Below are 18,120 nucleotides of genomic sequence, written 5' to 3' on the forward strand. Positions count from 1 at the left end.
TGTCCCACGTTATGCTACGAGCCAGCAGCAGTGATACCAACAAGCTGTGCGTCCTAATGATAAGCTAACAGGCCAACCGCAGCTGATGTCTTCATCCATTTGTATTCTCCCACATATGGTTATCTGAAAGTTGGTGGTCAGACATGGAGGCAACATATTCCTGTGGTCGGCCTCTCCCAGCCAGTAGGCATCGCTCTGAACCACTCCGAGGGAGAGAAAGAGAGAGAAAACCAGCCACCTAAATATAGCCTAGCCCTGGGGCTCGGCAAGAGGCCCTCTGCAGGAGGTCTGGCCACACACACAGAGGTGCGAGTGTGTATGTATGCACACATACGTCCAAACACACACACACACACACACGAACAGATTTATTTAGTTTGAGCCCAACAGGCAGTCACGATCAATCACATGCTCTTTATATGTGTGCATACGGCTCATTCAAACACATATGGATTGAAGGTCGCTTCCATCAATGGCCATTTCGCCTGACGTGGAGAAAATCCCCCAGTGAGAGCCGCTGGGACAGAAGCCATTTCGCAAACGCCCAAGCACGAGGTTCACATCCTCAAATTCTGCACCTAAACTGTTTTTGCTAAGCTGCTGTTGCATTACTGTTTTTTTTTTATCAAGGTTTCAGCACAATGGTTTGAAAACGCTCTGCAGCAGAAGACAAAACAAAAAGCCGTTTTACGTGTTTTACCAGAAAGCACGTGTTCATTTAAAGCCCCCGCTGCCTGTAAACACGACGCAGCCTGCAAACCTCCAACCACATGATCAGCCTGCTGCGTCGGACTTGTTTCGCTGCACGGCTGGTGGAGATGCTGGCTCCGCTTCTGGTGGTTTGGTTTGGTTTTCTGTGAAACTGACAGGAAAAGACAAGAGAACACAGCGCCTCAGCTGTTTCCTGTTTGTGTTGATGTGAAGATGTAATTTGCGAGCACGAGGCAACACCGAGAGATACAATGAGGAGATAAAGGGCGGTTTAGCAAAGGGAATCGGGAAGGATGAGATCAGGAATTAGCGTGAATTAGAGATTAGGCGCAGACATAAACTGGGAGCTCGAGCAACCGAGGGGAAGTGTGGAGCAGAGGAGGGATAAAAATACGACGTGAATACGAGAAAGAGTGCGAAAGACAGAAGACTCATTTAAAAAGAGAGTCTGATGGAGAATTGAAGGGAAATATACTGAGAGTGCAAGAGAGAAAACAGCTGACAGGAAGATCTGTGCCTCTCCTTCTCCACACAGCTGTGTGAAAGCACACACCCACACACACACACACACTTTGTCAAACAGCTTCAAAACACCCACAGCCAAGACATAACAGTCAGCAGCAACCATGTGTTAGTGCAGACACACAGGCGTAAAACGTACAGAACATGCTGTGAAGGTGAAAAAGGGTACACAACTTATTTACGCACAACATGCGCAAAAACACACACACACACACACGCTCATTCTGGTAGCCCTACACACACTTGGCCTTGCAGCCAAAAAAAAACAAAAAAACATTTGAGATTGAGGCCCATACGCCCGAAAACACTCGAGCGTGTCTTTCCCATCAACAACGGAACGCGCTCACCCTGATAACGTGTTATCAATTAACTGATCTTCAGAATGAGGACGAGCTACCTCTCTACCAGCATGGGACTTGAGACAAAAACAGTTGTATTCTGACTGCCATGGTCGTGAGATATGGATGATAAAGCGGCAGCAAAACATTTAACGTGCAAAAACAACCATGACCTACATAACATGGACAGCTTAATGAGTAACTGCGGCTGACTAATTTCCCTACGAGACTAGTATGTTACTCATTACCAATATAGCAACCTGACAGGTACACAACCAGGGATTGGATAAATAATAAAGGTTATGTATAGTAACTCTAATTCTATGAGCGTAGGTGGGCGCTATAGACTTTTTCCAGTGTTTGAGGTTTGCATCCCCTTTTTTTGAGGCAGTCAGAGCATTCCTTTTTCCCTAAGATCATTTATCAAGTGTGATCTTGTTTCCACCAATAGCAGCTGACACTGCTCCTTTTCTTAGATAGCCTCTGCCTCACCAGCCTACGAACATTCAATGTTTTTCTTTCTCCTATAGTCTCTCGCTGGTTTGACCCTTGAATGGGGACCCACTATCAGCAGCTCTAAGGGCCGATTTGATCTGATACAACTCAACAAAGCAAGATGGCGCAGCTAGCTCCCCTGTTAGCCTAGCTGGCCTGTTGGCTTTTTTGCTGGTTATTGCTGTTTTCTTTTGGACTGTCGTCATGTTCCTACTATGTTGGGCCCGTGGCGGTAAGTTTCCCCTCTCTACCTGGGTCTGGTGTTGCATCTCAGTGGGATCCTGAATCAGAGAGTAAGTTTTCTCCCCGTTCCACTGATATGCTGATTGCTCTTTATCTGTCCTCTGCCGAACAGATAATTAAATATGATGTTCACGTTACACATGAACCTGCCAGGAAAGTGCACTTGCACAGCGTTTTGCCAGATGAAGTCATGCTGCGTTTCGGCTAAAGTTGAGCCAACTTTTTTGCAGAGCTTTGTCGGAGCTGCTGCTTTGCCGCTCTGGCCTCATTCAGTTTTTTCACTGTAGGTTTGAATGCAGCTGTAGCCATACATGCTCTGCTCTAATTTATGAAAATACTCATTCTTTTATCCGTCTTAAAATGATAAAGCGTGTGAAATATTACTTGCTAGCAGCAGATGCCCATGCAGCTTAGAATATGGATAGATGATACTCCTGTGTAGTGCTGCCGCTTTTCAGAAAGAATGATGAAAGAAGTCAACTATGAGGAATTACACTGAGCAATGAAATCCAGCAGAACAGAAGCTAACTCGGGAGTGTGATGAGACTCCTGCACTCCAGCCTGCACATGTGAAATTGCCTATAGTGGAGAATAAAACTTATCTTCCAGTTATATATGGGGCAGCAAGGGGAGGGATCCAGAGAGTGGGTTAATAGAGGGAAGGTTTAAGTGTGCCATGGGATGCAGATAGAAGAAAGTGTATTTCATGTCACCGTATACAGTCCATTATCATCTCCTCCTGCTATTTTGGACCTTCAGCACTGCTCGTAAACCATTTGCAGCATTGCCAGAGTTATAGAGCTGTCCAGAGGTACCTGGAGACAGACGGAGCAGCTGGAGGACACTGGTTGCAAATAAGAGAGAAAAAGAATGACGATGTGGGAAAAAAATACGATAAAGGGAAACAGCCAAGAAGCCACAGGGAGGGGACTTTCCTCTTCATTCACTCGAACAGGAGGAGATATTGGAGACACCCACTCTTTTTACTGATGTGCACTGGTGAGATGGATCCATTATCCCTCATTGATTTCACTTATTAAAATTATATCACAGAGGGGGAGTTGCAGAGAAGGAAAGGAGGAAATAGAAAAGGACTCATAAGACTTGATGAATGGAGCTGCAGTTGTGCATTCAGTGTTACATTCCCTGTCTTCACAAGACAGACACAATATCAACAACACATCAGTTACTGGTCGGCTGAGGAGGACACACATACTCCACCACCCCCAGCTGCAGCTGTTGGGGTGTGGTTTGGGGGGAGATATATGCCACAACCCCTCCCCAAGCATTTGGACCATTTCTAGTACGATTTGGGGCAGGCTTGGCTGGAATGGGTTGGACCCATGCCACGCATTCCTGCGCCGCCGTCCGTTCTCCGTTGGCCTACTTGTGTCAGGGGTTGGGGTGGGGGGGCACGTCCAGAACTCCCACTCAGACTCGAAACCACCTCGCTGTTCCTCGCTCAGACCGCAAATAAAGACTTGAAAAGAGGAGATACGTGGTAAAGATACACGTAGGCGAGCGCAGGCACGCGGGCGCAGGCATTCCCACATCACATGCACTCACATGCTGCTTTACTCTGAAAACAGCTTTGAATTCTCTACACACACACACACTATACATGCAAGCACACACACAGACATGAAAGTATATGTATGTGTTACTGATTTGCACACACAGACTTTGCACGCTTGCGTAATGTAAGCAACCGCAGTGTACAGTGTGCTCCACTGGCCTATATCACAGTGAACACATGATTGAGAGTGTGTGGGTAGAGGGATTCAACTCTTAATAACTCTCATAAGGGAAACATCTGCTACCCTTCAAATCCGCGTCCTCTCTTCTTCCTCTTCTTCTTTTTAATCTCCCTTCTCCCTCTCTGCTCTGTGAAGTTGTCTCCCTCCTGCTTTTCTCTCATCTCTTTCCTTTTTTCCCCCCCCTCCGTCCTCTTCTCTCTCAGCGTGGCCCCAGCTTTTGGCTCCTCGATGACCCTCCGCCGCAGCTGGGGTTGTTTTTGAACCGCCGAGTGCATCAGCAACCGAAAACAACTGCGCCGCATTTCTGTGAAAAGCCGCTCCACTCCCTGGGCTGACCCCTCCGAAAAGCACAAGTCGCTCCCGCTGTCCTCTTGTTTTGCTCGGGCCTTCCTCGCATAGCTCTATTTCTACATGACTGTCGGGCCTGAAATGCACAGTAGGCTAAAACAGCTGTGGTTCACATCCAACATCCTGCCATAGCTCACTGCGCCAAAACACAGAAATCCAGGGTGCGCCAAATGAGCCGAAAAGGAGACAACAGATTTTGGTTTTCTTGGAAATGTCAAATATAGGCCACTGTGACCATCTGAGAGGGCTGGCGGGGGCAACGAGCTGCTAGATGCATGACAAAATGATGTTATAATCACAGTTAAACTGGAATGATCTGTGCACCTTGCCTACAGTTGGAGCTCCAATATAAAAGCTCCTCTTACAGTTGGGTGCTTTATTCCTGTTTGTCTCTTTTGCCTCTCCGTCCTCATTCCTCTATGAGGATAAAAATGGAAATGTTACATTTTGTAGATCCACCATGTAAACTGCAGTGACAATTCTGGAACATGAAAGCAGTGTTTGATTGTGGCTGCGCATACGCTTGGCCTACTTTTTGATTCCATTAAATTATTGGGTGGGTGGGAGGAAAGGCTGCGCTTAGTGTGTCTCTCTTCGAGGCAGAGATGCTGTTTATGTGTGCTTGATTACAGGCCTGTGTGTGTGTGTGTGTGCCATAGCATGATATGTATCTATTACGGTTTTAACGTGTATTAACTCACTTCCCTGATTAAGTCATTCACATTTGTCACCATTTACATTTCACACTTCATCTTTATATTATAACAACACTTGTCCTTCATGTGTTTTGCCATGACCATCAAATCTGCTATCTATAGCTGTGATTATTAAAAGCTATTGGTGGAAGGCTGATGAGTAAGAGAATGAATGATGCACTGGTGCCGGAGTGAAAAAACACTGAAATCTGAATGAATGAATGTGAGAAGTATCTGACAAAGACAAGACTCTTAAATCACAATGCAAAAAAACTAAAAGCATAAAAAAAATAATAGTGATGAGTTATTGGAAGGGTGACAGTGACTATGGAGCTTTGTTGAGGGTTTTTTTTTTTGCCCTTTGCAGCAGTAGCCATTCAGTGCATTTGCATTCTGAGAGCACTCCTTTATTTGCACATTTCCACTAGTTCTATCAACTTTCCTGGCAAAGATGCAAATTTAACACACACAGGATATGATGCATGTTGAAAGTCAGAAGTGATGTGTTAGCTACTGGCTATTGGCTAATGGATGGATTATCTAAAACACAGTAAAAACACTCTTGATTGAAACACTTATATATATTATTTAATATTTGGACGTGTTTTTAAAAGATGAAATCTCTGTTATTTAAGGCAAATCTCTGCCTGTCACCCTGCACATTTTCATTTAGAATTTAAAGATGCCCCTTAAAGTTAAGTTAAAATTCAGTGTTTCCTAACAGAATGCATTATGTGTATCTTTGTGATTGAACAGGAAAGCTTTAAATTTAGGCATCTCTTTGTGGAGTATTTGAGAAAGTAAAAAGTAAATAAAGCATTACTTTTAGGCACATTTAGAGGACTTCAGTTTGTCCTTTGTAACAGTAAAATGGAGGCAGTGTGAGCAGTTGGGTTGTTTTCGTCAAAGCTTTCCACATTTTATGATGAATATGAGCAAAGAACTGGCTGTAGGACACTTGTTGTGTTGGGAACCAGATCAGATTCAGTTGCTTCTGCCTGCATTTGTGCCTGCCTGTCAGGAGAGAAATACAACGTGACCACGAGCATGATTGTCTGCAAATGTTCAATGCCTCGAGTATTTCGCAATGGGCTTGTGTGAGTAAGACAGAGCTTGTGCGCACGTGCTCAGTATCACGTTTGATGTGTTTGTGTGTGTGGACATCTCTTTCTCCCGGGAACCGAGTCTGCACTTATCCAAGCGCCTTTAATTTGCCAGCATGGAACAAACCTGCTCAAGTAATTTCATCAGTATCCACAGCGAGGGTGTTTTTATAGGGTTTTTTTTTTATACTTCACAGAATTCAATACGAGAGCCAAACAAAGGAAGACCCACATGGCTCCTGCCAACAACAAAACCTGTTCAAAGAAAAAGACCAAACCTTCCTCTCCCGCATCCCTGCACTTCACCAAGGACATCTTTGATGTCATCCAAAACAATGTTTATCTTCCCTCTGCGTACCACAGCTTTGTTTATGAGTTATCCCTATATGCTGCACTGATAGATGTCTGTTCCTGGGTGTGTGCCACAGGGAAGGGAGGAGACGGCAGTCAGCAGCAAATAACACTGTATACATTGGTGGGTTTTTTCTTAGCTGCAGCAATGTTTGAAGAGTTGTGGCTGGTTCACAGTTGAAAATTATGTCATGGAAAAGAACCGTTGCAATAGGTTTTAGCAGTTTTTTTTGCATTTTGAGAAATATACTCATTCACTTATTTGCTGAGAGTTAGATGAGACGATCGATGCCACTCTCAGGTACAATAGATAAATAGATAGATAGATAGATATACTTTATTTATCCCAAGCTGGGAAATTGCAGTAAGTATGGACCTAGAGGCAGGAAGTGATTAGCGTAGCTTAGCGTAGCCAGCATAAAGACTGGGAGCAGGGGGAAACAGCTAACCTGGAGATTTAACACTACAGGCATTCGTTTGTTCAATTTAGAGGTGCTGATTTGTTTAACTTTGAAGAGAACCATTCTGACAGTGTCCCCCTACGTGCTTTGAGTATTCATGCTAGGCTATGCTAGCTACTAAGATAAGCATAAATATATGTATATATGTGTGGTATCAATCTTCTCATCTAACTCGCATCAAGAGAGGGATGAAGCATATTAACAGCCCTTCATTCATTTATTCTTTATCTTTATGTTTCTTTTATCGTTTTCTTTGTCTGGTGATGCAACTAATGACTATTTCCCTGAATTAACAATACATCATGTGATCTATAACGTGCAAAATGAAAAGTAAAAAATGACCTGCAGAAAAACCCTGAAGCTCACTGATTCCACATCTGTTAGATGGTTGCAGCTTCTCAAATCCTCAAATTTAAGAGGCTGAATGTTTCATATTTTTTACATCTTTTGTATTTTGCTTTCTATCCTCCTGCTAATTAATTCTGCGACCATTTTCAGCACAAATTAAGGGCACCCTCTGCCCCGAACGGCATCTGATGCATATCAATGTGTTTCTGGTTTGCGCCTCCAGTGCCAGCAGATGCTCACAGTCTGCGTGAGTGTATACATTGTAGACACAGGCAGGCAACTGTGCACATATGTGCGTCGTGCATGCGAACAATGCCACCAGTTGCTGTGGGTGGAAGCCCCTTGGTCGTCTGCCAGCGTGCGGGGAGGGACTGACCACAGTACAATGGAGGGTGGGAGCTGACGGCGGGGGAGGGAAGCACAGGAGGAGGAGGCGGAGGAGGCGAGGCCAGGGGGGTGGTAAGCAGCGATAAAGCCAGACAGATGGGGCAGACAATGAGGCATAGACACCCACCCTTGCATGTCAACAACACCCCCCGGCCTCCTTCAAACTTTAGCTATTTCTTTATCCCATGTGCACAAGTTTCTTCTCCATTTCCCGTCTTAAAGGTTGAATAAAACAGCACAAAATCTTGCAATGAGTTCAATTCTTTCGCCTTTTTTCAAAACAAACTTTCTTCCTCCTCCTGTTTGTTCGCCGATCCTCCTCCTCTTCCTCTCTCTTTCCTTATTGTTCCCTGATCTGATAAGAACCCTGGACACAGAGCGGAGAGAGTGCAGAGTCGGGGGGGTTGTATAGATTGCGTGGACAGGCAGAGCCGTCACCTGTTGTGCTGAAACCCCCTTGTTTAGAAAGCTGATCCCATCTCCCGTTCCTCAGGTTTCCACAAACACCCTCAGCTGTCGGGGAGTCATGGAGCTCTCTGTCTCCCTCCATCCGTCTCTCATCCATCTCTCACAGCCCCCGATCACAAAGAAAGGTCGGCTTTCATCAGCCCGTTCTCTGTTTGGGCCTCAGCGGCTTTGAACGCCTCTTTGGAGAATGCTTTAGTTTAGACTTCTGCACGAATATGGATCGGAGTTGCCAACAAACTGGTTACATAAAGAATTTCACACCCATTTCTTATTAAAACACAGCAGAATAATGCTTTTTTTGTGGGTTACATAATCAAAACAGATGACTTTTATCCCCCTGAGATAGGCTGGAAAGTGTTTGCTTCTTGTGATTGCAGCATCAAACTGACCGCATGACGGGACTCCAGGTAAATACACTGTCAAATGCCGATGTTTGTGAAATTTCCCGAGTGATTGATGATGACTCAATCAAAATAGCTGGTGATTAAAATAACAAACATACTGTAATAATCACTGTGCATGTGATCCCGCATGACAATGGCGAGGAATAATTTCCAAAACCTCTCCTCACACACACACACACACCCACAACATTTCAGAGCTGCAGCTAGCATGCACAGTGTGTTTTGTGTCCTTTTCCATCCACAACCATGTGAGAACGGAAAGGTGGGCGCTTTGCATACACTTATACGACCGCATCTGTGAAAAGGTCACACAGCGTGATGAGTTGGTGAGGGGACAGGAAGCCCTGCGTGTTCGCACTGCCATTCCACATGAACAGAGCGCTGATCCCAGAGCAGTGAAAGGATGAGGCCTTTATCTGTAAATGTGGCCTCTGACCTGGAAAAAGCAGCAGTGTCAGAGCGTCTCCAGAAAATGACAGAAGAAGTGAAAATGAAAAAATACCTTTTTCTACAGAGAGTTGATCCAGGAACAAATAATTTCATGACTGCGATGCGGTGACAAAATGAATAAATCAGGGTCAAATCTACATCTTTTTACTCATCAATTTCTTGTTCCATTTTTCTTACGACTTCAATTAATGATTAAATAAAAAAGGTTTTTACAAACTAAACCAAAACACGTCAAAAAAGTAGGTAATAAGTAACTTTTCAATTTAAGACATAGAGATAGTTTTTCAGAATAAGTCTGAAAGTTGGAAATAAGGTAAGATGAAATAAAACTTTATTGATCCCATGTCGGGGAAATTGAGTTGTTACAGACAGCAAGAATAAAAAGGAGACATAGAAAAAGAACAAAAAAGACAAGAAAAAGGATGCAAAATAAAATGCTAAGTACATGATATACCAAAGAGTATAAAAATAAAAATACTATCACCATGAGAAATACTGTTGCCTCAAACTGTAGTTTGAACAAATAATCCACTTCAGACCCTTTTACGAGCCACATCTTGCTGTCGTGGAAAGACAGTAAGATGTGTTTGAAAGCTTTTTGATCGAACTGCATGAGCATTTTACAACACATACCTGTGTTTTACATCATTTAAACTCTCTCTGTTTGTTCCTTCTATTTATTGTCATGACAACTGATTTCACAGTGTTCTGCGTTAGACGTGACTCATGTCCGTTCATATCCTGCTGACGCGTATGGACAGGCCTGGGCTTTCCACACATTGCAATGTATTGCCAAATACATACAGTGTGACGCTATGGTCAGTTAACTGAGGTATATGTCGTTCATTCTAGGAGATGAATGAGAATCCCACTTGAGAGATGTGTCACACCTGCTGTTTGCTAGTGGAAAATGTGTGTACCTGAATGTGTGTGCAGATGACTGAACTCTGACACGACCCGAGTAACACCTGGTTACCCACTGTGACCTCACTCTAAATGTGTATGTGTGTGAATGTGTGAACCTAATTACACATGCAAGTTCCTTTAAAGTAGATCATTAAATGTATGTAAATGTAAATAAGTAGTGGTTATGGTTAGGGTTAGGGTAAAACTCCAGGAAATTAATTTAAGTAATGACCCTAAAAGTGACTGAAACACGTCTCTGTGTGTGTGTGTGTGTGTGAGACTGTGCGTGCGTGTGTGTGTGTGTGTAACTGACTGGCTAAGCGTGATGCAACATCTGCATGCTGCACCATTTTTACGCAATGGCAACGTTGACGACGATGGTTAGGTTTCCCAGCGTGCCCTGAAGTGGCCTCCCCACAGCAACAGGTGTTAGCGTGTGTGACAGTGTGTGTACTTGCGTGTGCGTGTCTGTATGCGCCTGTGTGTGTTTGCATGTGTGCACAGGTGCTGCTCTGGGACTCCTTCAAACTATTTTCATGATTTACTGCCACAGAAATAGAGCCAATGGTGAAACAAGGGCGACCATATATGGTCATATGGGTGTGGTGATTGATCACTGATCATTGCCACTGATGTCTCACTAGATTTACATCTAATAAAAGTTTACTTAAATCTGTTCTGCATCCATAGTAATTTTGCTTTAAGTAGAAACAAAATTAATCTAGATTCTTTTTTTAAATCACACTTTGGCTTCTTTACCCGAGCAGCTCAGAGGCTGCTGAGTGACATAACATCACTGTCATGGGTGTCAACCAAGTTCCCCTATTATGTAAGTGTGTCATGACTGCAAATACACTGTCAGCATGTAGTACGTCACTCCAGAACAGTCATGTACTCAGTTGTGGAAGTGCTCATCTCTTATACTACAGTAAAGGGAGCAATAGCACAGTGTAGAAATGCTCTTTTCTTAAGCACAAAGGTATTTGTTTGTATATTATATTACTGGATTAATATTATTGGAGCATTAATTTGTTCATCACTAATGTTCTGGCTGGTAAAAGTGGAGCTTATTTTAATTACTAACTTGAATCTGCAAAGCAACTAGTAACTAAAATGATTAGTGGAGTAAATGTATTTAGTTCCTTTTCATACATCAATGTACTTTAACATTTCTGTTTTAACATTACACCCTGATGAATGGTGGCTACATCGTAGTGAGACATAGTTGCACTGTGTTACAGCGTTTACGAGGATCTGCTGGGTAGGAGAAGAGATACAGAAAATACAGCTAATATCTGAATCTCTCGTTTCTTTGTCTGTTTTTGTTTCACATCTTTTCTGGCTTCAGGTTATTGAGCACAATATCGAAGACCTTTATTGCGGGTTGTGCGAGGAAAAATGTCATTATTACTGTAATAAAGATCAATGCCGTTTTAGAACTCGAGTCAATACTTCGCAGTTTAGTGAGATGAGACGTGAGGTGGGACCTGCGGAGAAGTTGTGGAACCGGTTTGGAGTATTTATGGGATTTCTTTTTTTCTTCCTGCTAATAGTGCAGTAGGAGTGCTAGAAATCAATTCTGACAGCGGAGCAGGGCACTCCCTGGAATGAAAAAGGTAAATAACCAGAGGGGAGGAGAGAGAGGAGAGAAATTCTGAAGTAAAACAAGCTAAAGTGACCTCACCCGACGGTAACCATAGACTGGACACATTTCTCCTCATTCTTCCTCAGTAATCAGCGTGCTTCCCACTCCATAATCAACACTTAATGGTAGCTTTGAAGTGATTTTTGTGTGACACATATTGTGCGACTGATCCAATAATTCAGTCCCTTCCTGCTATCTGTGTGTACATATGAAGCCATTACTTGTAATCACGGATCGGCGATAATCGCTGACCATTTGGCGCACGTCGCTGCAATTTCTTCCGCCACTGCATTTTTCTTCTCTCTGTCCAATCAGGGGGTGATTATCTGTCATTACAGGCCGATTTTAAAGGAGGAAAAAAAGTGCGTCAGTGCAGATACGACGACAGAGGGGCGGGATGATGAAGAGGAGGAAGGCAGAGGCCCAGTTAGTCATGGAGGTCAGGGGAACTTGCTTTCTTGTTGTTTGTCGAGCAAAAAGAAGGCGTCTCGCTTTCCAAGAGGAGTCTGCCAGGTAACCGGGCGGCGCTGCGGGCCAATCAGATGGCTGGGATTTAGAAGTTAGGTCAAAGGTCAAGAAGTCAGGAGATCAGGAGTACACACAAGTTTTCGTACAGTCTGTGGACAGTCAGCGCAGATGCATCATTGAATCATTAAATGGTGTCAGTGCAGATGTGACTGAACAGGTGGGCCTCGCCTGCTAAAAGAGGATTAAGAAGCAAGATTTGTGTGTGTGTGTGTGCGTGTCTCAGTGGTAATGCGACCTTGTCCTGAGCTCTGGCCACGGCAGGAAAACAGATCGGCTGAAAAGAATTGGAGGAAGTACACAATACACTCCCCACAGACGCACACACACACACACACCCTCACAAAGACATGGTGTGAGAGGATTATACATACACACAGCACATCTCCCTGCATATACACAGGCTGAGCGCAAGCCATTCACAGCGCTCTGTGTGCCTGTGACAACCCCAATCATCTCGCTTGTCAGTCAGAAACTGAACATGCACACACATGCAAACACGCAAAGAGACATTTAATGTGAAAGCTGCAGTTTAAGACGTCCAAAGTGGGGCGCCGCAGTGCCCATCACTCAAGGGCGTCACACAGCAGGAGAGCTTTCATTGAAAAGTGCTGCGCAATTACCGGCATAGAAATAGCCTCCATAGCCGTCCACTTTTGTCTTCCTGTGCCGGACCTGCTCCCCCGACGCACTGATGGGTCATTATCGGTGCATGGATGGAAATGACACCACCTGCAGCCACTGAAGGCTGAAATACCCTGCCAGTTACCTCAGCGAGGGACGGTTGCATCACCCTGGCGAACAGGAACATTGCTGGCTATATTTACCGTCACTAATGGATGAGATATTAGATGTTCTGCTCTGTGGAAAAGTGGCCAATTTGGGACGGATTTAATGTGTTCAGTGGTGGACATTTGAAACACTGATGGTTATTTCCATGCAGCGTAGGAGACTCTGAGTTTAATCATTATGTGATTCTGTTAATTATTAATGAGAGTTATTCATTGAAATATCTGGATATTGTTAAGACAATTTCCGGGTTTTTGTCTGTGTTCTTGTGCATGTGTTGTTTGATAACATGTTCTGAATTTTTTTCATTTTTTTTAGTCACGCTGGTCATGTGCCTCAGTGGATGCTGGTGTGTCCTATAGCGCCATCATCAGGCCAAAATTTCAGTTTGCTTAATACTTTGGTTTATGAGCAAATGCCTGCAAAACTAATGACACTTCCATCAGCTTCAGCTGTGCTTTGTGTGTGTTTAGTGCTAAATAGCAAATGTTAGCATGCTAGTATGTCCTAATTAGCAAATGGTAAACATCACATCCACATGTTATTGTCATTGTGAGCAGATTAGCATGATGACATTAGCATTTAGCTCAAAGCACCACTGTGCCCTCTGCAAGCACAGCCTTGCAGAGCTGCTAGCATGGCTGTAGATGCTTAGCCTGTATGCTGTTCAATATGTTGATAATTCTCATTGCACATGCTCACAAATATGTTGTGCTGCTGTGATTCAACAGCAACACTCGCATCCGAAGGGGTTACAATTTAGTTTTGAATTTCCACTAGAAAAATGAATGAAGGCTTTAACATGCTTCATCACATCCACCAAGCATGAAGAATGAGAGGGACATGAGGGGAAGTAGATGTGTTTATACTCTCTAACCTTCCCGACATCTAAATGATTCTAACTAATTCAAGCTGTTTTAACTGTGCAATGTGAGAGGTGGTTTTTTTTTCCACATTTGGCCTCAGACGCAAGCTTTTCAGACTGTCGGGAGGGGGAAGTTAACAAAGAGCGGCAAAACAACAACAACAAAAGAACACATAGTGCGAGGGAGGATACCAACACCTGCGTTTCTGTGCCTTTGGAAAGTACCCCCTCCCACACACACACACACACACACACACACACACACACACTCCTGTGAAGAGAAGTGTTATGTTCTTTCACTCTCATCACCATAGATACCCAGCAGAAGTTCTCCAAAGGGCCCTCGCAACCCACAAAGTAGCCAAATCCTCGCCATTCTGCGTAACCGCCGGCAACAATACGTACACTTGTTTGGCCGATTCGTTTTGTAGGTCCCCTTTGTGTATTAGGATGAAGAGAGAAGGAGGGGCTAGGCGGGCTGTGTGTGGGGTGGTGGGGTCCGGGTTGTTTTCTGTGCTGGTTTTGGACACTTTCTCGGGGGCAAAGATGGAGGGGCACGTCTGAAGCTGTGCCAGGAAGCGGCCTAAAGCGGCGGCGAGCGTGTTTGTGTGTGAGTCTGGACGTCTCTCTCTGGTGGCTCTACCTGTGTTTGATTTGTTTGGCTTGATAATCAGAGCCTCCCTGATCTGCTCTTTTATTTTGCTCCTTTCTTTTTTCTCTCTCTCTTCCTCCAATCCCATGTCTTTCTCTCTTTGGTCTGACCTATAATCCCCCTATCCTTCAATACCCCACTGGCCCATTGTCCCAGACGCCAGAAAAACTGAATAACACACACACACGCACGCACACACGCACGCACACACACGGCCTTGCAGCCTGCTCCATTGTCCTGCCACTGCTGGCCTAAGTCCTAATGCTGCATTGGACTCATGCCCATGTAAACAAGCTCCTGTCTGTCTTTCTGCCTGTCTTTCTGCCTCTCTTTTGCATCTATTCATGTCACTGTGATCACTCTTTTCACTTCATCATGCCGCCCTCCGTCTCTCCTCCTCCTCCGCCTTTATGTCCGACTCTTCTCCCACTCCTCTCTCCGTTCATGCTGCTGTGCTCTCTAAGCTGGGCTGAGCAATTAGTTAATGTACCCTCCACCCCAGGGGTGATTCTGGCACTGTCGACCGACCGAGTGCTTGTCTGTATCTGCGTGTGTGTGTGTGTGTGTGTGTGTGTGTGTGTGTGTGGCTTTGGCACTGCCACCGAGTGGGGTTGCTGGGTTAACGGCCGCCCATCCAGAGTGTTTTTGGCACTGGCAGCGTTTTGGACAGCCCTCACCTCTTCTCTCTGCACGTCCACTCAACCATAGTGGCCAGCCCTCTGTCTGGGGCTCTAGTAAACAGCCTTTTAATTACCATGGGGAAAGACCCAAATGTCTAAGAGATCAATTCATTCCAGTGATACACATTTTTGGCCTGTGCTGACTGATTGCACTGTGCTTTTTTCTTTTCTTTTTTTTTTTTTAACTACGTTTGGCCCGTTGTCGTCCGGTCTAAATGGCCTCCTCGTCTGAGGAAATATTTTAAAACCTTTTCAAAAACAAATGTGAGATCAGACTAGATTCATAACCGCGGCTATAAAGGCCGGAGTGGTGTGTACACAACTGAAGCTTTTCTCTAAGTCAGGGATTAAAGTCAATTTTAGGGCCATTTCAGCAGGAGTTAAACAGACTATATTGGGAAAACAACATGCAACCGACAGCAGCGGAGGAAGAAATAGTCAAATCATTTACTACAGTAAAAGTAGACCTACTGCAGTATGAAACAACTCCATCGGGATTAAATGTCCTGCATTCAAAATTTCACTTCAGTAAAAAAGTGCTAGTGACAGTATTAGCAATATTATTGATATATTCATATGGAAGCTGCACTTCAATGCTTTTGCTGGTCAAAGTGGAGCTAATTTTAACTGCTTATTTTTTGGTAGTTTCATCTGTGACAATCAATTGTATTTTATAAACTGATGGAACTATAACCCTTAAATAAATGTACTGAAGTGAAAAGTTCAATATATCTCTCTGCAGTGTAGTGAAGCAGAAGAACATAAAAAGGCATGAAATGCAAAAATTATATGTATGCTACATCTCATCTCTGTAAATCTTGATGTTTCTTGATACTGTTTCCAGGCAATATATTGTAATTTTCTTTCTTTGTGTAATACTAGTGCTGATCTACTGTGGGGAAGCCTGACCAAAACGGCTGGGAAGGTTGTAGGCTCGAGAAACTACACAGGTGCTAAAAACAAATAAATGAAGAGATGACATGACTTAACATCACACAGCTACACTCTGACATCCAAACCAAGCTACAGTCAAACAGCAACTGCTTAAATAGCCCCTTCCACCAGCAGGAGCCAATCTGGTCTGTACCACACGTGATGCAGGTGACGACAGCACCTCTCCTGACAACAGGGACATGATTAAGTTATTTATTCTCACTCACCACCAAGTAGAATCACTTCACATGCTTAACATGCACCATGCAACTGCAAACATACATACACAGATCACAATCAACATAAAAAAACATGTACTTTACCTAATGTACCCCCCACATACTTGGTATATCCCAGTATCAATACAGGAAGTGTTCCTTTTGTCCCTGGAACACATGGTGGGGTTGGCAAAAGAGAAAAATATGAACACAGAACTAAACTTAACAATACTTGTGTGTGTTTTACTTTAAATTATGGTGTGTTAACTGTAAGCAAACATGATGCAAAACATAAGCAAACGCAGGAGAGCATGTGTGTGCAAATTACAGATCAACGATGGAACTAAGGCCAAACAAACAACAAGCATGGTTCAATCTAAAGCAATATGGCAATGATGGTGATTATGGGGACAAATGGCAGGTTCATCACACTCACACAGCAAACACATGAAGCACAGGTGTTAGTAAGCATGACATCCACACGTTCAGATCATTTCTTCGCTTTATTGCCTTTGTTTCCCTCACGCATCTCCTGTTACATCCTTAAAAAAACAAAAACATATTCGCAAATTCCAGTCGAGTCGACCCTCCGCGACGCGGTTTCATCTCAGCCCCGCTTTGGTGCCTTTCAAGCCGCGTTCGGCCCTGCGAGGGTGTAAAAGGGCAGGCAGGCGCCTCGCTGGACACCTCTGTACTTTTCCAAAGGCCTTGAAGGACGCCCAGCATGCATATCCAGTCGGCACAAACAACAAAGGGGAAGCCTGCGTCACAAAGGGACACCAGCATGGACAAGACGGTACCGCGGGGGGCGAGTGGAAACGCGTGAGAGTGAGCCTCTGTTTGTGTGTGTGCGCGTGAATGATCGTCAGCTGAATCCCATTAGCAGACCAATAAGAGCGTCTCAGAGTTACTGGATGCAACCAGTTCAATATATCTCCAGCTCAGTGTGTAACCGCACAAGTGAGGTTTTGATGCGAAGTTCTGCCCTCGGCCACCTTGTTTTGTATGTGGGCGCCAGCTTTAACCTCTTTTTTTTTTTTTTTTTTTTTTGCATTGACGGCATTAGGTCATGGCTGCGCACAATACATGTAGACAGTTAATGGCCAATGGCTAGGTCAAGTAGGGGGATATGGTGCTTGTGCATGTGTGTGTGTGTGTGTGTGTGCGCGCATAACGATTAGCGTGTGCGCATTTGTCTGAAATGTAATGCAAGCGGGCATAGCCAGAAGGACAAAAGACGAGACAGCAGCTCGACCTATTCACCTCTCCACCCCCATCCTGACACACACACACACACACATTAAAATGTTTACTTGCCAGCTCTTCCCGAATTCATCCATTTCATAAAAAAGAGCAATCTAGATGTTCATGCCCTGAAAACAGCGATGCGTGCTCCAGCCCCTCGCTGTGTAATTACATTTGTGCAGACAGACAGTGGGATGATTCTGACAGGACGGAGTTATATTTATATATTTCTGTTGTTATTCTCCTGCCCCATAGAGAGATGACCCACTTCCGCTGCTCAGTCTGTGCGTCTGCCGAAGCTCACTCGGATGGTTGAGGCAGTGCGAGCCCGATGTGGATGTTTCATAGTGTGTGTGTGTGTATGCAGAGGCGTACGGTCAGTGTCCGCCTGGGATTCTCTTCTCACCTTTGCATTCTGCACTGCTGTTGCCTTTCTGCACATGTGCTTCACTGCAAACACATCAATGTCAGTATCAATTATGAAAAAGACTGTCAAACCAATAAGAACTGCAGAAGTTAGCACAATTGTCAGTGTTAATGTATTATATCAAATATAAACAAATACATTTTAAGACTGAAAA

This window comes from Chelmon rostratus, chromosome 22 (genome assembly GCF_017976325.1).
Source record: "Chelmon rostratus isolate fCheRos1 chromosome 22, fCheRos1.pri, whole genome shotgun sequence".
Lineage (NCBI taxonomy): Eukaryota > Metazoa > Chordata > Actinopteri > Chaetodontiformes > Chaetodontidae > Chelmon > Chelmon rostratus.